Source organism: Petaurus breviceps, unplaced genomic scaffold (genome assembly GCF_028583685.1).
Source record: "Petaurus breviceps papuanus isolate PSGF00001 unplaced genomic scaffold, PetGlider_PUasm1.0 90775, whole genome shotgun sequence".
Taxonomy (NCBI): Eukaryota; Metazoa; Chordata; class Mammalia; order Diprotodontia; family Petauridae; genus Petaurus; species Petaurus breviceps.
In genome coordinates, this window is record NW_027187342.1 from 10,130,321 (window position 1) to 10,152,905 (window position 22,585).

Here is a 22,585-nt window from a genome sequence, read left to right on the forward strand (position 1 = left end):
AAAAGTCTAAAATAGCCTCAATGATGTGTGTTTTTCTTTAGCTTCTTTGCTGACTCTGATAGAGTAGAGGGAGAGAAAGCAGAAGTACTAAGAATCTAAAAGGGTTGTTTTATTTTATTACGAGCTATGTTAGAGATAATAAAAGGATCAAAAAGGGGAGAGTTCTGCTGCTTGCATTGAATGAGATAATAATTACTAAGGATAAGAAGCCTGAGTTACTCAACTATAATTTTGCTTCTATTTTCTCTGCCAAGAAGAATGATTTTTTTGGATTGGGAAGAAAAGAAAACTAGAAGTAATGGTAAAAGTGTACCTAGCTGCTTTCATTAATTTGAAGTCACCAGAGATGGATGAATCATATCCTAGGATAATACTAGTGTCTAACATTTATATAGCCATTTAAGAATTTGCAAAACACTTTATATACATTATCTCATTTGAGTCCCCAACAACTCTGTTCAATTCAATTCAATGAGCATGTATTAAGCACCTACTGTGAGCCAGTACTGAGGATAAAAGAACAGGGAAAGACAATCCCTGACTTCAAGGAATTTACAATCTAATAGGGGCCAATAGATAATACACCAAGGGGAAGCTCCTGTGAGCCTGGCATTACAAGTGTTATTCTCATTTTACAGGTGAGAAAACTGAGACTCAAAGGAGTTAAGTCAATAAATCATCTCACACAATATTATGTGTCTGAGATCGAATTCAAACCCAGCTCTTCCTGACTCCAGCATTCTATCCACTACACACCCCAACCTCTGACAAAACTGACATATGTGATTCCTTCTCATTGCCTTGGAACCATTTTGGAGACTGGGAAAGGACTGGAGAAATGCAAAATTGGTTTCAAATTTCAAGAAAGGGAAGCAGATTATGTGCAAATTATGGGACAATTAGTGTGACTTCAATTCCTGGCAAAATTCTTGAGCTTGTTATCAAAGTTCATGGACATTCAGAAAAGGAAGCAGTTACTACTAAGTATAAGCATGGCTTCATCAAAATCAATTTATTAAATGCTCATCTCATTTCCACTTTTGATATGGTAACCAGACTTATAAATCAGAACTGACATAATGAATAGAGTACTGGGTCTGGAGTGAGAAAAACTTGAGTTCAAATCTGGCCTCAGACACTTATTAACTATGTGACCCTAGACAAGTCACTTAACCTCTCTTTGCCCAAGTTTCTTCAACTGTAAAATGGGAATAATAATATCACCTATCTCCCAGGGTTGCCGTAAAGATAAAACTGGATAATATTTGTAAAGCTCTTAGCACAGTGACTGGCACGTAGTAGATACAACATTGTTACTTTGATTTCAACACACCATTTGACAGAGATTCATGCTAACCTTGCAGAGAAGAGAGATGTGGACTAGATGAGAGGATAATAAAAACTGGTTTAATAATGAGACTCAAAGGGTGATCATTCTGTTTCAGTGTGGATGTATAAAGAGTTTGCTATGGACTGACCATGTTAAGAGGGCCTGGCCCCTCTGCTGGTCAAGATTCTTTTTTTTTATCAATCACTTGGATGAAGTCATGTCAAGTTTCCTCTAGGTATGAAGCTACAGATAGCTATCACATTGAATGAAAAAGTCCAGATCCAAAAAGTTCTTGACTGATGATCATGCCATACAAGAATTGGTTAAGGGGATGGTTAGCTTGCAGAAGAGACGTAGAAAGAAATATGATAGAGAACAACCTTCAAATATCTAAAGGCTAGTCGTGTAAAAGGGAGATTAGGTTTCTCCTACCTTGCCCTAGAGTGTAAGAGTAGAAGCAATGGGTACCTAAGAGTCAAGTTTGCTATTTTTCTACAAAGATAGCCTGCAAAATACATTGAAGAATTTGCTGTCATTTTTTTTCTTTTCTGTTTTTGTTGTTGAATTCTATTAAGAATCAGAGGTATTTTCTTCCATTTTCCATTTGCTTTTCCTCTGAAAAAATTTGTGCCATAATCTAACGAATTGTCAGGACCTTCTATGTAAGTTTTTAAGTCAGAATATCCTTTCTGGGTATTTGATGGTATAGTGTTTTGACTGCCAAGAGAACACAAGGAAGAAAAAATGAAAATTGTTTCTGTCTCTATATGTGTGTATATGTTTTATATATATATATATATATGTATATGTATATATTTATTCCAATCTCTTATTAAAATTTATACTAAAAGTTGCTTGGCAAAACAGTAATCCATGAAAGCAGCACTAACCATCATGCCTTATCTTGAAACCTACACTTTGAATAGTGTAGGTGTAAACAATACACCTTACTTATGAATATTTGTCATAATGAAGCATCACATAAGTTTAGTAGAGTATTAAGATTTACAATTAATTATCTGTGGTTGACTGGCCTCTGAAGTTAGTAGTTTTTATTCATGGACATTTAGACAAAGGATGTTAGTACTTCAGAGTTGTCTTTTTGATGTGAAACTTTCAAAGTGTTTATTTGTTCTTAAAGTCTTTGTCTTATAAATGGATTTTATCTTTCTATGAAGTTCTTCATCTATATAGTCAACTATATTGGTCATTAGTATGCAATCTGAATGCTTCTTCCTCTTTCTGCTTAATATGGCCTAAATTCAGTACCCCACAGTCATTTTTGCTGCACTTAGAACTCCAGAATGGATAGCTAGTTATATGAAAGAAAAAAAGATCATATTTCTCTCTTTACTGACTTCATGCATCATTCAGAAAGCAACAACTTTGCATAAATATGGTCCAGTCTTGACTTACTACTTTACTCTTCTTAGTTCCCAAAGAAGTCTGCGGATAGAAATACTATTCATTCTTTGACTGCCAACAGAATTTCAATTTATTGCCACCCTATTGTACTGCTGATTCATCTAAATTGAATTCAGCGAGCGTTTACTAAGTGTTGTGATCTGTGATGTGCTGTGCTAGATGCCCAGGAAGCAAAGACAAATATGAAAATAGAGTTCTAGACTTGCAGTCAAGAAAATCTAGGTTCAAATCTTACTTCTGACATGAGCAATGCATCCAAGCACAAGTCCTCATGGAAAAGGAGTGGGGCTGGATGAGAAAGGTTCTAAGATTCCTTTCAGGGGGACAGAGTCTTTGACTTGTAGTCTCAGGGATACCCAAGTTCAAATTCCACCACAGATACTGTGTGACTCTGGGCATGTCATTTAATGTCTGCCTCAGTTTCCTCATCTATAAAATGAAGATATTAATAGTTCCTACCTTTTGGGATTATTCTGAGGATAAAGTGAGATGATATTTGTAAAGCAAGGCTTCAAAAACCTTAAAGTATTATATAACTGCTATTATTATTATATGATCCTTTGAGAAATTTAAATTCTAATAATGCCAAGAGGTAATCAGTGGTATTTAATTTTCTCACATATTAAAAATGATGCCCCTTCACAGTAACAGCAATAAAATAATGATGGTCAACTGTGAAAGATTTAGCCACTCTGAACAATGCAATGATCCATAGTAGTTCCAAAGAACTCATGATGAAAAAAATGCTATCTACCCCCAGAAAGAAAACTGAGGGACTCTGAATATAGATTGAAGCATATATTTTTTCTTTATTTATCTTTCTTGCTTTCCCTTTCCTCACCCCCAGAACTAAGGCTAATGTGGAAGTGTTTTGAATGATTTAATATGTATAATGGGTATCGTATTTCTTGCCTTCTCAATGGGTGAGGGAGAGGTAGGAGAGAGAAAATTTGTAATTGGAAATAAAAATGTCTAAAAATGCCCTGCAAATTTTGCTAGATGCACCTCAAAACCCCTCCTTACACCTGGAGACTTCTGTGTCCCCCAACTCTTGACCCCAGCTACCACTTGTGGCCTGTTTTTTCCCAGGCTGCTTGCAGTTAGAGAGGTCAGAGTAGTAACTCTATAAATAGGGAGACCCACTGAAGAATTCTAGGGGATAACAGTGAAAGAAGTTGCGAGCATGGGAGGGAGGAAGGAGAGGTGGAAGGATTTCAGACCCTGGGTAAATGGGTCTGGAGGCCTGGCTGCCTCTCCTTCTCATCTCTGCCTTCTGGCTTTCCTGGCTTCCTTCAAGTCTCAGCTAAAATCTTACCATCTATAAGAGATTTTTCCTCATTCCTCTTAATGCTAGTGCCTTCCCTGTGTTGATTCCCTCCCATTTATCCAGTTTATGTTCTTGTTGGTGCATAATTGTTTGCTTTTTATCTCCTCCATTAATTAGTTTATGAGCTCCGTGAGATCAATGTCTGTCTTTTTATTTTCTTTTTATCCCCAGTGCTTAGCAATGTGCTTGTTACATAGTAAGTACTTAAATGTTTATTGGCTCACTTCACACCTTGTAAATTGGTGAAAACGACAAAAAATGTCAATGTTATAGGAGTTGTGGGAAGATAGACACACTAATACATTGTTGGTGGAGTTGTGAAATTATACAACCATTTTGGAAAGCAGTTTGGAATTCTGCAAATAAAGTAACTAAAATGGTCATATATTTTGAACCAGAGACTCCATTACTGTGATTATACCCCAAGGAAGGCATTGATAAGAAACACATTTTTATATAACTGTGAAATGTTTAGTAGCACTTTCTGTGATGGCTAAGAATTGGAAACAAAGTAGTTGCTCATTGATTAGGGAATGTCTAAACAAATTGTGGTATATGGATGTAATGGACTACTGTACTATGAGAAATGGTGTGTGTGATGAGTACAGAGAAGCATGGGAAGATCTATATGAACTCAGAGTGAAGTAAACAAAGTCAAGAAACAACATACACAGTAACTACAACAATGTAAATGAAATGAACAATAACACATTAAAAAATCAAAAGTAAACGTAAAAAAATTATAAAGATTAAGTGGGACTCAAATGAAGGATATAAGATGCACCCAACCTACCCTTTTGTGTAGGGTAGAGGTCCACAGGTGTTACATATTGCACATGTTTTTGGACTTTCTCAAGATATTGATAAGTTATGATTTTTTCCCTCTTTCTAAAAAAATACTATTTATCATATAGGATGGCTCTCAGAGACCAGAAGGGGGGCGTAATGAGATACTATGATGATGTAAGAAACAGAAAACATCAATAAAAATTATTTTAGGGGCAGTTAGGTGGCTCAGTGGATAGAACACTGGCCCTGGAGTCAGGAGGACCTGAGTTCAAATCCAATCCTAGACACTTACTAGCTGTGTAACCCTGGGCAAATCACTTAACCCTGATTGCCTCCATAAAAAAATTTTTTTTAAATGTTTATTATCTTACTAACTATTCTTCATAGCAAAAGCTATTGTTCCATTAGTTTAAAAAAAAAGTTTGAGAGATACCAAACTAGATGCCTTGCCCAAATACACCCCCCACAAAAGACCTTCACCAAAGCAAAATTCTCAAAGCTTATAAATACATTCTAATGGAATCTTACCATTCAGAAATTCTGAAGGAATCTGGAGTGATAAATGTGCTATTAGATTATCTGAGTAATGCTCCTTAGAAAAAAAGAGCCTTGAGTCAAGTGATTAAGATGCACCAAAGATTGTTAAGAGAAGGGAGAAGATGAGCATTCCAGCTGGATCAGCAGAGTTGCTCAATGACTAAGTTTTTGTTTTCTTTTCCAAGTAGAATGACCTTTGGGCTAGAAAAGACTGAACAAAAATGACTAATAGGGAGTTGACATCCAAGATAAATAAGGAGATGGTAAGAGAATACAAACTTGTCCTTGTTGAATTCAGGTCTCAAAACCAAGATGAATTGCATCATGTGTTCTGAAAGAGAAAGAAGATAGGAATGTTGAGTTACTGTCAATGATATCTGAAAAAAATATGGAGAACAGAAAGAGTGCTATAGGACTGGAAAAGGGTAAATGTTATCCCAATTTCCAAAAAGAGGAAGAAAATGGAATCTGAAAACTATAATGAACTTGATTTTAATTCCTGGGAGAATTTTAGAACGTGTTATTAAGGAGATGGTTTGTGCACATCTAGAAAAGAAAGTAGTGATCACAAAAAACCAGTATGGCTTCATCAAGAACAAGCCATACCAAACAAATCTTTTTTTTCTTTGTTGTTAGTACTACTAATTTTTTTAAAGGAATGCTATTAATATAATCTATCTGGATTTTAGCAGTGTATCATTTATATATACATATATGTACATATACACAGATATATGTATATATATTATCTCATGCTATTCTTTTAGGAAAAGACAAAAGAGGTGGGGGCTACATGAGGATACAGTTGGATGGATTTGAAGTTGATTGAACAGTCGAGCTCTAATATCAGTTATTAATGGGTAAATATTGCCTTGGAAGGTGTTCTCTAGTAATCAATGCTAGACCCTCTGCTGTTTAATATTTTTTTATCAAGGACTGATAAAGTAATAAATAACATTCTTATTACATTCCCAGATGATAAAAAGCTAGGAAAGTGATAACTAACCCACTATATGATAGCCAGAATTCAAAAAGATGTTGATAGGTTAGGAAATTGATCTGAGACCAATAAAATGAAATTTAACAGTAGTAAATGTAAAGTCTTACACTTGGGTCCAAGAAATGAACTCTACAACTACAACATGAGAGAGAGAGAGAGAGAGAGAGAGAGAGAGAGAGAGAGAGAGAGATGGTTAAATAATATGTTGCCTAAAAAAGTTTTAATGGACTACAATCTGAATATGAACCAACAGTGGATAAGGCAGTCAAAATAACTAATAAAATTTACAACTGCATTAAGAGAGGTATGGTTTTCAGGTGTAACCCTTGACTCAAAGGGCCAGTTGGATGAGACTTTTTTATTGGTAGAGATTGATTATTCAATGCTCTGTGCTTGAGTAAGGGATGAATAGAATTATGGAGAGCCTAAGAGAAGATAGATCTGGGCTTTTCTGGTTTCCAGCTTTGAGAGATCTGTTTTCAAGTCCCCAAAAGGAGGAAAAGATTCTGGGAAGAAGTTGACAAAGAGAGGAGCTGGTAATAGCTATCCTGGCCCTGTACCCAATGTGCTACGCTAGAGATTTTGGGGAATTTCCTCTTGCGTGAGATTTGGGACTTTCTCTGGTTTGAGTTGTTATCTTACTTCCAAAGGAAAAGGTTATTCACTTTCTGTATTGTCTGATATATTCTCATATGTGTTCTTTCTTTGATTTCTGTTTTGCTATTGACCTGTATAAATGGATTTACTTGCTATTTGCTATGTGTGTTCATATGTGTACCAAAACTGGCATTTGAAGGAAATGAAGTCAAGTCTAAGATATATAGCTTGGGGGCCTCTTTTCCCATTAAAGGATAGCAATTGGGAGTATAGCTTAAACCTAAAAATTACTTCCCCTAGACTAACCATATTTAAGGGAGCTATGAGATAGATAAAATTCTAGCCCAGTACTCCCTTTATCTGACAAAAAGAGAGTGGCCAATGTCTGGTCCCAAGCTTCTGCTTTCCCTCCTGGCAGAAATCAAAGTCTTTCTTGGAGCAGGGCATGAATAGTAAATGCTAAAAATATCTATTCTTGACTCTCTGAAAACCACATCTCAGACAGATCCATGTGGAAATACCTAACTTGCACTCACACCAAACTTTACTCAAGAATGACGAGAGAGTTTGTCTATTCTTTGTCTTGATCAGATCACAACCGTAGAATTGTGTTTAATATTGGACACCACAGTTTAGGAAGGATATTAGGCTGGAGAGTATCCAGAAGAAGGCAACTAAGATAGTGAAAAGCCTTGAGATTGTACTACATGAGGATTAGTTGAAGAAGATAAGCCATTTAGCTGGAGAAGAAAAGACTCACAGGACATAGGATAGCTGCCTGTCTTCCTGTTTCTGAAATGCTGTCATTTGGAAGAGGGATTAAAACTTGTTTTACTTGGTTTTGGAAGGCAGATCTGGGATAAGTATTTGGGTGTGGTAAAGAGGCACTTTTAAGATTGATGTAAGGGAAAACTGACTAACATTAAAGCCATGGGAAAATGGAATGGGCTGCCTGTGAGGTAGCAAAAACTGGATGATGTCTTATGGGCGACATTCTTCTTTAGATATGGTTGGACTAGATGCTTAATGAGATCCTTCTAACTTTGAAATTTTGTGAATTTGTGAAACATCATTTCATGGGACACTTGACCATCACGTATTGCAGTGCTCATGATGAGATTGACCACCATGAAGATAACCGAAGCTTTTGTATCAATATCTGTGAGAGGTAACAATAGAGAAATTTTATAAAGAGTTGGATAAGATCTTCCAAACTAAATCAACATATTCTTTAATATTTGGTGACTTTGATGAAAAGGTGGAAATAGGGAAGAGGACAAAAAGATATTGGAGTATATGGTTCATTTATTGATCCAATGAGCATTTCTTAAACATCTTTGAGCAGACACTGTTCAAAGTAGTGCTAGGTGCAAGAACCAAAATGAAGTAGCCCTTTTTCTCAAGGAGTTCACATTCTAATGAGGGTAAATGACATATAAAAAGATAAATCAATAAAAGATATATGCAAAGTAATTACAAAATACTTTGGTGTGGTCATGGGGTGGTGGTGGGGAGAGACACTAACAGCTTGGGAGATCAGGAAAGGACTACTATGAAAGTTAACATTTGACCTGAGTCTTGAAGGAAGCTACATATTCTAAGAGTAAGGAGAGATTGCATACTAGGCTTGGGGCACAGTCTATGCAAAGGAACAGAGGTGAGAGATGAGATGTGAGAGAACAGTTAAGTAAGCAAGTTTTACTGGAATGTAAAGTGTGTTGGTTGGGCATGTGCATGCACTTCTGTGTATAATCTGTAAAGACAGATTGGAACTAGATTGTAAAGAACTTTAAATGAAAAATAGAGAAATTATTTCTATCCTATAGGCAAGGAATTCAAGGAGCCACTTGAACTTTTTGATCGATGTGGTTATATGCTACAGGAATGTCATTTTGGCAGCTTTGTGAAGGATGGTTTAGAGAAGGGAAAGATTGGATGCAAAAACTCTAACTATGAAGCTGCTATAATAATAGTTCAGGAGAGGGGTGATGAGGGTCTGAATTAGGGTGATGGCTCTGTGAGTGAAGAGATGGGAATGGATAGGAGAGATGTTTTGTATCTAGAAGTAATACGAGGTGGCAGTTGGCTGGATATGAAGGGTGAGTAAGAACAAAGAGTTTGTCCTTTATACTTGAAGAGGATCAATGACATCACAAATATTGGTGTGTTTGATTGTGACTGATTAGTCCAATGTGAACTCAGGGAGTGGAACATTTGGGATGGAGATGTCTAAATTTGTACATCTCACATTTCCTTTGCTCTACTGAAATTCTGCCCTGCTCGTAGAGCACAGCGCCTTCTTGATACAGACATGCCATTCTAGCAGTACTGTGCCAGAGTCTCCCATGGCTTACAATCAATACTAAAGTTCTCCAGAGAGACCTTGAGAGTGCCCTTGTATTATTTCAAACTTTGTGATCACTTGCCTTATGTGAGTTCTCTGTAAAATAGTCATTTAGGTAAATGTACATTTGGCTGGAGTTGTACTGTCTGCAACTTTTTTGAATGCTTGTTTGAGTTTGAATGCTTGCCAATTTAGCTTGAGAAAGGACCTCAGTGTGTGGCATTTTATCTCATCAGATGATCTTCAGAATCTTCCTAAGACAATTCAAATGGAAGCAATTCAAACGAAGACTTAAGGGTGACTTATGAATCTGGGTGACTAAAAGGATAATGATATAGTTGACTGAAATAGAGAAGTTAGGAAGAGGAGTGGACATTTTTGAGGAAAAATAATGAATTCTATTTTGGATATATTGAGTTTGAAATATCTATGGGACATTAATTTAGAGATGCCTAATATGCAAATGATAATGTGGGACTAGAGTTCAGTTAAGAAAATAGGGGCTAGATATACAGATCTGGATGTCATTTACTTAGAGATAATAACTGATGGAACTAATATCATCTAGAGACTGAGTAAAGAGGGAAAGGAAGAATAGGAAAGAGGCTTGGGGAACACCCAAGATTCAGAAGTTAAAAACAAGAGAGGTTAAAGGCTTGCAGACTTCACAGAAGATTCTCACCTATACATTATGAATTCTTTAAGGGGAGAATGAAGAGATGTTCTACATGGTAAGTACCAAATAGCACAAAAAAAACTGATTATATTCTAATGAAAAATGACTGGTTTACTAAAATGGGAGTCATTTCTAGTTCAGTTGTGTACAAGCAGATCACTGTCTTGTTGGAGCAAAGAACAAACTCAATACCCAATTAAGAGAAGAAATAAAATTGAGAAAATGTGGCATGCAATTAAAGCAACTGTAATTTGACCTATTCAAACAAACCATTAACAATGAAAAAAAACGTAGATAAATAAAGGGACAGACATCAACACAGCAGTGAGGTGGTACAATGCATTAAGGGCTTAATAAATGTTTATCAAATTGGTTTATTATCCCCATTTTGGGAATAGCCAACCTCTAAAGTCTCTTCCAGTTCTATATCTATGACCCTACAGATCATAGAATCTCATTTCATCCTGAAATTGAGATCGATTACATAACTTGTCCTTGTTCAGGCAGTTTTAGATCTGGGATTTAGACTCAGTTCTGATGCGATGATCAGCACACTTTCAACTGCACCCTTGTTGTTTCTCACACATATAAAAGGAAAGATGAGGTTTAGAATAAAGAAGTGAACTCCCTAATTTGGTGTGGTAGAGGCAATATCCTAACCTCTCCCCCTTGGCAAGTTAGGCTAACTAAGTTTTCTTTAAAGGAGATTGAAATTATCTTCAAGGCTTGGTTGGTTCAGGTGACTAAAGGCTTAAACTATTGATATCACTTCCATGTATCTTGACTAGAAAGCAGCTATAAGGAGCTCCAAGTCTGCTCTCTAATTCTTGGCTAGTGGATAGCCCAGGCAAGGGTACTTTACTCAGCTGAATCAACTTGAGGTGGCCTCAATATTTATCTTTGTTGAATATCCTCGGATAATGGCTAAATAAGTCTTTTTGTTAACTGTTGAATGACCCCAAGTATTTCCTTTTGTTTTGTTCTAATATCATACCTAAACTAGTAGAGGACTGGCCTGAATCAGGAGACATTTGGCATTTAATACTGGCCACAATTTAGTTCCAGCCTAGTATCATTGTTGTAAGGACTAACAGGGAAGTTTTCAATCATAAACTTGACCTTTCTCTCTCTTAGCTTTAAAAACAAAACAAAACAAAAAACTTTTTTTTTTTCAGGAGAGACCTGAGTTTAACCTTTGGTCTCTAGTGGGACCACTTCCTTCTGCTCTGCCCTAGAAATGTGAGTAGCCAAACGCAGTAGTGGACCAGCTAGAATTCCTAGAGTTGGAGAGGCCTGACCCAGGGTCTTGGAAAGTGGTCGAGGCACAAATACCTGAATCGATGTGCCAACCACAGAGCAGGGCACTACTTGGTTCTAATGGCAGAAGTTCCCTAACCCCAGGTTTTTGGAAGAATGTTGAGAGTTCCTGAACTTCATGGAGAGAGGCAGGGGGAGCTGCTGGGCAGTGTGTTCCCAACATCTAACCTTTTGGGGAGAGAAGGGAAATTCTCAGGCAATATTGGCCTCAGAGCTGCCTCTTTAGAAACCCCTTATTCAGGAGTTCTGAAATTCCATCTGTTTGGAGAAGGTGAGTTCCTGAGCAAAACCAAATTTCCAGAAGAATAGGATTGTACCCATAGTCTTATAGCAGCAGAAGCAATAAGGAATCTAAGCCATAACAAGGGGGAGTAAAAGACCTGATCCTTACCTTTTGCTATTGCCATGAGTTATACGTATATCACAGGCTTAATGGAAAAGTGGGTTCCCTATCTAGCAGTTTCAAGGCATTTCCCCTCAGGGGTGACCAAGCCCTCAATGGAATGGAAAGGTTACATGACTTTGCAAGGGGAAGGGCCTGTCTAGTACTGGAAGCCTCCACAATGTTCTTGGTACACTGCATAAACATTTGGAACCTGCTTCCAGAAATGCATGATGAGGTATAATGGAGGGTCCCCGCTTCAATATGGAGCATATACAGGATTCTATTACTCTTCTTGGTGCTCATATTGTACGGTAAGGAAATGCCTTTTAGCTGGCAGCTAAGCCTGAACTGGGCATGGATAAAAAAGAAAAAGAAGTTCTCTCCCTGGCAGCTTTCCAGTGAGGGAGAAGAACTTCTGTAAGCCTCCAGGTGAGTGGAGGTGAAGCCACTCTGGCTGCCTTACTTCCCCCCTGGGCTGCCCTTATGGTCATGAATGCATAGTGCTGTTCTTGCTGGTTTTGTCTATAATTTTTTTTTTTCCTGATCTAAGGTGATTAATCATAAACCTGTTTCAAAAGTTTGGAAGAGCCACACCAGAGACCCAGGAACTGGAGGCCATGGTTGTATAGGTAGATGGAACAGATGAGTTGGATGAAGAGTCAATATAGCCCTGAGGTATTCGACCTGTATGACTCAGCTCAGGCCTGCATTAATCCTATGACTGAGAAAACTTGTTCTGTAGCTAAGGGCGTGATTTACTTTGTCCATCAGTTATGCCATACTTAAAAGTGAATTTGGTGATGTTTAATAGAAGCCACTTTAAGTTTGAGTCCACCCTTCTCAAGGGACCAAGGTATAGAAAGGAGAGTGTGTCCTACTTTGGGGGAAGATGCATTCATGTTTCTGTTCTTGTTATTCTTTCTCAGTAAATATACCGTTTTGAAAAGCTAGTTGGTATTAACTGGCTAATTGATATTGATAAATCAATATTGGGGTACTAATCATTGGTTAGATGATACTAGGGAGATACTAAATGATTGATTCATGTTGGAAGGAACACATTGGATTGAGGCTCAGGGAAATAGTAGGAAGATATGCCCCAGCCCCAACCCCTTAGAGTTATCCAAGAAGCCCTGAGGGGAAACAATAGCCTTCTGGGGACCTAACCCACCAGTTTGAGGTTGGGACCAGAGTTCATAAGTGTTACACCTGTTTGGATTCCTGAGGTGAGACTGAGACTCATCAGAACTGGGTGTTGCTCCACTAATAACCCTAAGTTTGTTTCCTTTCCAAGGGGAGTCTAAAGCCACCTAGTGGTGCTTACTTTTAAATATGAAAGAATATAAGGCCTTGGGGATAAGTGGGACTCACCACAGAAGGAAAATGGAATTGAGTGCTTTACATATTTTATGTATTTTCTCTGAGGTGGAATAAAGGTTATTTTGTATCCAATACATACATTTGTTTTCCTGAGTGCTTAAATGGGATATGGGAACCCTGTTACCCCCATCTGTAGAGATTTAGACAGAAGGTATTAACCCACTTTGAATAGAACATCAAGTAACTGAAGAGACACATAAAATAATGCTATGTATTTTTTGGTCTAGCAGCCCAGGCTTTGGGCTTATGTGGAGTGGATCCAATTTTGAGGGTAGCTCCCCCTCAAATGACTTACTTTGATTTGTGTTGTCTCTATCAAGATTTGCCCCTGGGAAATTTCAGAATACAAGGAAAATTTTGGGATCTTGTCAACATCCCTCTATGGAAATCCTTCCCTTCCTTTAAGATCCAGATAAGGAGTCATTTTCTTCATGAAGTCTGGACTATTGCAATAGCTTCCTAATTGTTCTCAGACTTAATTAAGACCTAATCAGGTGTGAACATTTATCCCTCACATGTTCAAGAAACACTAATGAGTCCATACTGCCCCTAGGATAAAATATAAACTCCTCTGTTTGATATTTGGAACCCTTTGCAGCCTGATCACATATTATCCTGCTCATTCCTTGCAGCTTCAGTACTTGCTGTTGTCATACATGACATTCCATTTCTTACCTTCAAGTCTTTTGTAAAGACAATCCCCCATGCCTGGAATGCTCTATGTTCTCTTCCAAAGGCCTGCCTTGAACCCCGCCAGGTCTGAGCACTCTCACAGAGAGGTTAGGGGTTGAGGTATTTCTTCTCCAATGCTATCAGCTTAAGCCCCCTTTCTGAATGTTCCCTCACTTTTAGACACTAGTGTCTAGCATCCCAGTTGCATTTAACCAAGTGACATTAGTTTGCTTTTACAAATGGAGATTTACTTTGAGGATATAGTAAGAACAGAAGTAAAGATAGCCCTCCCCCAATATTTCAGGGTAACTGTCCCCTATACTACTTTGATCCCTGGGGAGAATGGGTTCAGATTTAACAGTTTCTACACAGCACTGGTCCCACCAAGTTCAGGTTCCAAAGTGGTATATGTTGGATGAGTCATTATTTTGGCTGACTCTTGAGCTTGCTCAATGCTCCTCTGGGCACCAGTGATGTGCTCGTTGCAAAACTGGGCATGGACTCAATTCTCAGACTCTAAACTTGGATGGTTTGCTCTTCTGGAGTTTTTTTTTTTTAATTTAATTTTTCTTTTCAGTTCCAAGGTTTTCCCCTCCCACACTCCTCCCCCACCCAGTGAGGGTTCTTTTGAACTTTGAAAACTCACAAGATTCTTTGCCCCAAACAAACAAAACAAACACTGAGGCAAAGAACTAAGGCTTACTATGCTCGGCCTTAGAAGAACAAGGCCTGAGGCCTCTCTCCTTATAGAGCCATTCCTTACCTGAAGCCATTGGCCAGGAGGAAATCCCTGGAAGTGGGGTCAAACCAAGAGAAACTGCTTGCTTAGTGCCCCAGCCAATCAAAAAGACTCTTCCAGGGTTAGCAGACAGGAATTGATCACAACTGTCTATGAATGTTCCCGAGTCACTTATATTACCAGATAACCCAGCCTCTTCCCCTTGGTGAATTGCATCTTTACAGTAAAATGTGAGCACTTTTAAGGGCAGAGACCTTCTCATTTTGTATTTGTAAACCTAAAGCCTAGCATAGTGTCGAACACATAGGAAGTATTTAATAAAGCTTGCTGATTTTTCACTATGCCCACAGCTAAAGGTGATTGTCCAGTTTCCTTCGAAACTTGAGCCACTTTGGTTTGATCTCTTCTATGCATTTAACATATTTGGAATGATATCATATTTATCTCTGATCCCATTAACTAAACTATTAAGTTCTGATAGGACAGAGAATATGCTTTTTTCTGTCTCCAATGCCTGAAACATAGCAGTTTGCCGAATTTGTAAATTTTTCTTAACTATTTTAACCTGGGCTGTTTTTCAACTTCTACAAGTCACAAAGAACCTATTTACCCTTTGACAGGCAAAATTCATTTTTTTGCCTTAGTCACTTTTTGGCTTCAGTTTTCAAAATGACAGCAATAGGAAGTAAAATTTGTTTCAAGGGTTTTTTTTAAGTAAAATTTTTTTTTCAGTGGTGACTTGTCATTTTCCAAGCTTGGTGCAGTTGAAGGATTGAGGAACTTGGAGTCACAGGACGCGAATTAGAATCCAAGTGGTGCCACTTCTGACTTTGGGTGACTTTGGGCAAGTCAATTCTCTGGCCCTCAATGTCCTCAAATGTAAAACGAATGGGTTGGACTAGATAACCTAGAAGTCCTTTCCTGCTCTTTGATCTATGATCCCATCTTTAGGACATACAGTTAAGCTTATCCTAAAACACTAGTATTTTACCCCATCAATCTCTGCTGCCAATTGGGAAGCCCATTCACGCCCTTCTGAGAAAGGCCCAGTGAGGCTGGGGAGGGCTTGAAGGGAATCCCTGGGTCTCTGAGGGAGCAGAAGGAGGCAGCCCTCCCTGGGTAAAGGAACTTTGGACAGCTCAGGAAGAGAGGAGGGAAAGTCTATTTCTTCCCTTCTAGGCCTCTCGGGAAGCATTTTTTTGGGGTCATTTAACATTAATTTTATATTTAATATATTTTTGCAGGGGGATGGGGGGATGGGACAGTTTGGGGTGTAACATGCCACCCCCCTACACACCCCGGGTCCCCCAGTGACTGGAGCATTTAAGGCAGTTTGGAAATTGGGGGGTGAAAGGCAGAGGCGGGTTAAACCCCACGTGGGGGGAGATGGGAGATAGGGGGGCACCCCAAGAAGTGGGAGGCAAGTCTCAGCCCCCAACAGTTCCCACAGAGTACGGAAAGAAGAGGAGGCATCTCGGCGGGCTCGTTCTGCCCGGGAGGAGGCAGCCGGGGAAGCTCGGGACCCGGTTCCCGTGCCGCGGGGGGTGTTGGGGGGCGTTCCGCCTTGCCCCCCTCGCCGCCCCGGCCTTCCAGCCCCGGCTGGCGGGGCCGCGGCCGCGGTGGATTGTGGGCTGGGGGCCGTCGCTGAGGCGGCGGCGGCGGCGGCGGCGTCAGCCCGGGGCCAGGCCGGGCCGGGGCGGGCCGCGCCGGGTGTCGTGGTGGCAGGCTCGGCGGCGGGAGCTGCAGCTCCTCTGGCGGCCGGGGATGTGGAAGAGGCGGCGGCGGCAGCGGCAGCGGCGGAGGCGGCGCTGCGGACCCGGGGGGAACTGCGGGCTGACGGGACGCCCGGCAGAGACGTGAAGGAGGCGCCGCGGCCGCCCCTCACCCGGGAGCGGAGCCGGGTCCTGGGGCTGGCCTGCGCCTCTGCGTGCAGCCCGGGCCAGCGCCGGCGCGGGGGGCCGGGCCGAGGCCCGAGCCCGGCTCCCGGGACGCCGAGAGCCGGCGGCGGCGGCCCGAGCCCGGCGGCAGCGGCAGCGGCAGCGGCGACGTGGAGGTCCGGGGGCGCTCGGCCATGCGCTAGGCCTCGCCCAGGGGCGGCTGCCCAGGACCCGCAGGTACGGTACGGACCCGGCCCCCCCAACTCCCCCGGGGGGGGGGGGGAATGGGGGAAGGGGGGGCAGGAAGGAGGGGGCAGGAAAGGAGGACCGGGGCTGGCTCTCGTTCCCCCCTTCCCCACCTTGGGCCCGGAGCTGGCCCTGGCCACTCTGCCTTGGACCCTCAGGCGGGGACTCCGTCACCTCGCCTCGGGCCGGCTGCGGTCACCGGCAGGGACAGCCCCGGTCCCAGCTGCTGGGCGCAGGACCGCCATCCACCCGGCCCTCTCCCCTTAGCCCAGGACGTGGGGAAAGTTTAGAGGCTGTGGCTTCCTGTCACCCCGGTGCTCCTTAGCTCCCGTCTGGATCGAGCCCTGCCTGATCTCCTTAGTCCCGTCTTCCCCCTAGTTCAGCTAAGCCCATTAGCCTGCTTTGGGGGGCTTTCCCCGTCTCCTCCTCCCCAGGTATGACCCTCCTTCATCTCTGCAGACCTGCAAACGCTGGAGGGACCTCCTCCTCCTCCTCCCTCCCATCTCTAATAGGGGAACCCCTTTTATTATTATTTCCTCTATGTCCAGTCCAGTGATGGCATTCTTAGTGTATTGGCTGCACCAGAAGGGAGTAATGTCTGTAATCTTCAAATACATTAAAAAAAAAAAAACCCACCAACCTTTCACCTGGCTTTAAAAACATTTTAAAATAACCGAATTAAGTATTTGTTCCTTTTTCAGATTGGTTGCCGGATTTATGATTTGTAAAACTCAGACCACTTTATTGAGAAATGCTTACTAAGCTAATCGATTTGAATAATGAAAAAGTATTTTCGTTTTTTCCCATATATATATGCAGGGTAGCTAGATCATGGGCATTATGGCTTGGTATGATTGATTACTTTGTGTTGTGGATTATGTTGGACCAGGAATAAGTTTCTAATGTCTTACAGTTTCCAGTGGCAGAACAACTTTTCGATTAATAATGTTTCCCGAACTGTTGTAAAGGGACTGATGGAAAGATGGGAGGTGTCTATTTTGAATCTCTGTACGTAATCGGATTCTAATTAGCTTCTTATGAATGTCTCTTACATGGAAATTTACATTGATCTATCACAAGTTCATTCAGTATATGTATATTTTTATTACTAGTAATTGTGGCTTTTAGAAATTTGTGCAACTTTACCGTAATAGACCACACTGTATCCATGCTATAGTGATTTATATGTATGTGTATCTATTTATTATTATTTTTTGTAAACCTAGTGTAGCTATAAAAATTCTGGATTCAAATTTCTTTTTTAAAAATAAAGGAGAATTATGTTAATGGTTCTCTTTTAGAACAAAAAAAAATTCTGTTTTTTTTTAATTTACTACAAACTTCAGGGATTCTCCAAATTATTTTGTTTTATATGTCACAAACAAGGAGAGATTTTTCTTTCTGAAGTGTTTTTCACTGGTGACAAAATATTGTGTAGGAAGAGTATATTTTAAATGAGTAATGGTTATCATGTATCTGTACACATGTATGTTGAGGTTTTTATGGAGGTGTTAACAAAATGTACTTGAATTAGAAATTAATGTCATCTTAGAAAATCAAAATATAAGATATGATTTTAAGAAACTCAGAAATCTTGCTTGTGGAATTAATTTTAAATTTTTTTCTTTTGTCTCATTTCTTTTCTATCAGTGTCAAAATAGTTATAAGGTAGATTTATAATGTGATAGATAAAGATGAACTTGGAATCTGGAAGACTTGGTTTGTATCCTGCTTCTGACATTTTTTTGTTAGTTGTGCCCTTGGGCAAGTCTACTAGCTTCAGTTTCTCCTAGGTTAAGAACAATAATGCCTATAATACCTTTCTCTCAAGGCCATTGTGATGCTCAGCTAAAATAATGCATGTAAAATACTTTGTAAACTTAAAAAACTATATAGAAATCAGTTATTGATTTTTTTATTGCCACTAATGTGCAAAAAAATTTTTAAATACTTGATCCTTGAAGATGACTAAAATTAAAAAAAATAAGAACACATGAAATTAAAAAAATTATTGAAAAAAATCATTAGTACCATTTCAAAAACATGTGAGAACAGATTAACAAAGTACTTCTCAGCATATTTCAATATGAAGTTTGAAGGACTGGAAAAAATTAGAACTATTGCTTCAAGACCGATTTAGTTATTGGCATTCACTATTATAAGAATTCAATTCACCAAAATTTATTAAGCACTTACTACATGTTGCAGGCGATAACTACACTGGGTCTTCTTCCTGGAACAAGACACTGTCTCCCAACTCCAGGAATCTTCACTGACTGGCCCCCATGCTTGGAATCCTCTCCCTCCTCAAGTTTCCTTGGTATTCTTTGAGTCCCAGCTAAAATCCCTTCTTCTATAAGAAGCCTTTCTCCAACTCCTCTCACTTTGAGTGACTCCCTTCTGTAGATTATTCCACTTTTCTTGCACACAGTTATTTGTGCTTAGGTTGAATCCTCCATGAGACTCTGAGCAGGGGCTTCTTTTTTGCCCTTCTTCGTATCTCAATTGCAGCTGACTGACTCAAAGGACCTTGTATCATCTGTGGGCTGAGAGAGGTGTTATGGAAAAGACATTTTGTTTGTCAGAAAATTATCTTCCTGTGCTTTCCACAGATAAAATGACAGGATCAGGATATTGTGATTTAGGAAATAATAATAGCTAGCCTATATATAGTTCCTACTGTGTGCCAGGCATCTTACAAATATTCTTGTTCTGTCCTTATAACAACTCTGGGAGGTAGATGCTATTATTATTCACATTTTACATTTGAAGAAAGTTGAGATTAAGTGGCTTTCCCAAGGTCACATGAGTGTCTGAGGCAGGACTTCAACTCAAGTCTTCCTGACTTCAGGGCTAGCCTCTCTATCCACTGAGCCCATCAGTTGCTTCTTGCTGTAGGTTAGATCCTTTGATTATGTGATTCAAGAACATTTAAAGCAGAGATCTAAAAACTCACAAATTAAAATGGAATTGGGAAATGTTTTAGAAAATTAATAAAAATACATTTGTTGTTCATTCATTTTAGTCATGTCCAACTTCTTGTGACCCCACTTGGGGTTTTCTTGGCAAAGATACTGGAGTGATTTGTCATTTCCTTCCCAAGCTTATTTTACAGATGAGGAAACTGAGGCAAACAGGATGAAGTGACTTGGCCAGGGTCACATAGCTGGTAGATATCTGAGGCAGGACTTGAATTCAGGAAGATGAGTCTTACTAACTCCAGGCCATATACACTTTGGTGGTGCTCTATCCACTTCCACACTTTGTTGCCTTTAAAAAGGAATACAACATAGGTAATATTAATTTGTTGTTTTTTAAGCCATTTAGCTATCTACAGGGATCTGTTTCTACTTGAGTTTGATACCAGTAATTTAAAGCATGGTGGAGAAGTGAAAATTTGGGAGTTAAAGAGTTCACTTTGGCTTTGCTTTTAATTTGGTTACCTTTATTGTAAACATATACATGACAGTTCTGCTAATACATTATAAAATGAAGAGAGAGAGTGTGCGTATGTGTGTTCATGTGTTCTTATGGGGCTATTCTCCTTTTGGTTATAGTTTTAAAATTTTCAGAAATTTAAAAAAAAATGGGTGTTTGGGTGATTTCTCCTCTGCTCTGTTACCAACCTCAGAAAATTTGTGGAATACCTAACTTACTTAACACTTATTTCCAGTGAAATTCTTGAATCTTAAAAGCAGTTTACCAATTACTCTACCTTTCAGATTACATTAGGAAGGTAGATAGACTTATTTTGCTCATACAGCTTTCCATATAGAAGCACAGATAAGGATCAGAAACTCCTTCCACTTTGTATTCTGGGCCATCTGAATATCTTTTAAAAGTGGGGGGGAAAAGCAGGGAATGATGAATGGCAGAATTTCAAATGTGGTTGGTAAAAGCTTCCTATGTAGCTTAATTTCTGAAGGCTGCTAAAATACAGAAAGCCTGAAGGTCCATCAACCAACACTCCGTCATGTTAGCCTTTATCACTGATTTAAACTCCCAGAGCCACAGTTTATGACCCCTTTAAGGAGATTAACCTGTCAGGCTGGGTCATAGTAAGCATATCATTTTTCTGCTTATTGATAACTCAGAATGGCCTTCTTGGGAAAAGTGGTAGCAGGGAACAGTGATAAATGTGGAATTTCACAAATAACCCATGGATTTGAAGAAATAGATGTTTAGTCACAGGTGGTGGCACATATGCCTATAATCTCAGCTGTTGCAAAGGTTTAGCCAGGAGATTGTTTAAGCATCAGTATGTGAAACCCCCAAGAGAAGGGGGCCCCCAGGAGGGGCAGACAGACTTAAGTCAGTACTTCTGTGACAATCAGTAGTGAGATCTGGGCTTGAGAGAAACTGCTGTAGTGAGGAATATGGGGAGACCTAGTTTAAAAAAAGTGAAAATGGCAACTGTAACTTACTGTAAATACAAAATATTACGAGAGTTTCCGAAATATTTATTACTAGTATTTAAACTTTTGAAATTGGCGATATTCTTAGAAATTTTAGAAATTTAGAAAGTCCAGTCTCCTATTACAGATGAGGTGTACAGAGAAGTTCACGGACTTGTATAAAAACTTCACTGCAGGTGATGAGTGTGGCCAGGATGGTGTTTCTCCCTATCCAGTATTCTTCCTCTTATATTGTAGTACCTTATAGAATAATTCATTTTCCAGAAATTTTTTATCTATTACTTAATACAACTATCCCAGGACACAGTTAGGGACCAGGAAATAAGCAAAGCATCAGAGCTGTACAAACTAAAAGCCCATGCAACTAACTCCTCACTTTTGATTTTTATTAGACATTTTAAACAAGCATATTTATCTGGTTTCCTAGCCCTAAACAGATTAGGGTTCAATTCAGTTGGCAAACATGTACCTAATACCTATGGTGTCCAGGGTACTGCTGTAGGCCTTGGGAACACAGAGATGAAGAGAACAGCCCCTCCTTCAAGGGGAGAATACAGCTCATAGGTAAGTGTGACACCTGTGTAATAGAGACAAAGAAGTCCAGACACAGTGATCAGTGACAGTTTGAGGAGGGAGAGAACCTTTCAGCTGTGGGGAATCAAGGAAGCTTTCTGTAAGAAAGCAGAGATGAGGAAGTCATGCATTCCAGGCATGGCATAGCCTATGTAGATTACAGGAGAAGTTGGAGAGAGGCAGGAGGTGAGAAGTGAGTACTATTTTTTAAAATTAATTAATTTATTTACTTTTAGTTTACAGCATTCAGTCCCACAAACTTTTGAGTTCCAAATTTTCTCCCCCCCCCAACCCCCTATGGCAGCATGTAGTCTGGTTATAGTTTCTACAAGTACCTTGACATTAAACATTAGTCAAGTTGTAAAGAAGGATTATAACCAATGGAGTGAACAATGAGAAAGAAGGAACAAAACACAAAAGAGGGAGAGCAAGTAGCTTGCTTCAGTCTGCATTCAGACTCCATAATTCTTTCTCTGGATGTGGATAGCCCTTTCCATCAAGAGTCTTTTGTAGTTGTCTTAGAAAAGCGAGCACTATTGATGCATGGGAGTGAAAAGTGAGAATTGAAAACTTCTTATCAAGGGACAAGAGCCAAACTGAAAAAGAGAAGCAGAAATAGCCAAAAACAATCTTTTGGGGATGTTTTGTATTAGAGTGAACCACTCCCAATACCTCAGTAGCCCCTCTGAGCAACATTGTATTGCTATACAATATAATTCTATTCATAACAATAACTGAATCACCAGTACTTTAAGGATATTAGATATTGTCATTGCAGGTATTCCCTTTGGTAATACCAGTTTAGAAGATTTATAAGTAAGATGCTCTGGGGCAGCTAGGTGGCTCAGTGAATAAGCACCGGCCCTGGAGTTGGGAGGACCTGAGTTCAAATCCAGCCTCAGACACTCAACCAAAAACTAGCTGTGTGACCTTGGGCAAGTCACTTAACCCCAATT

The 22,585-nt window shown here is 39.7% G+C and overlaps 1 protein-coding gene across 1 annotated transcript in view; it reads left to right on the plus strand.

Annotated features, from left to right (window-relative positions):
• The first annotated feature begins 16,513 nt into the window (after nucleotides 1–16,513).
• Nucleotides 16,514–22,585, plus strand: part of VPS54 (VPS54 subunit of GARP complex) — a 78,599-nt gene continuing 72,527 nt past the window's right edge. The window contains exon 1 of the mRNA XM_069068982.1: nucleotides 16,514–16,632. The gene's annotated coding sequence lies outside the window, so the exon portion shown is untranslated. The remainder of the gene's footprint in view (nucleotides 16,633–22,585) is intronic.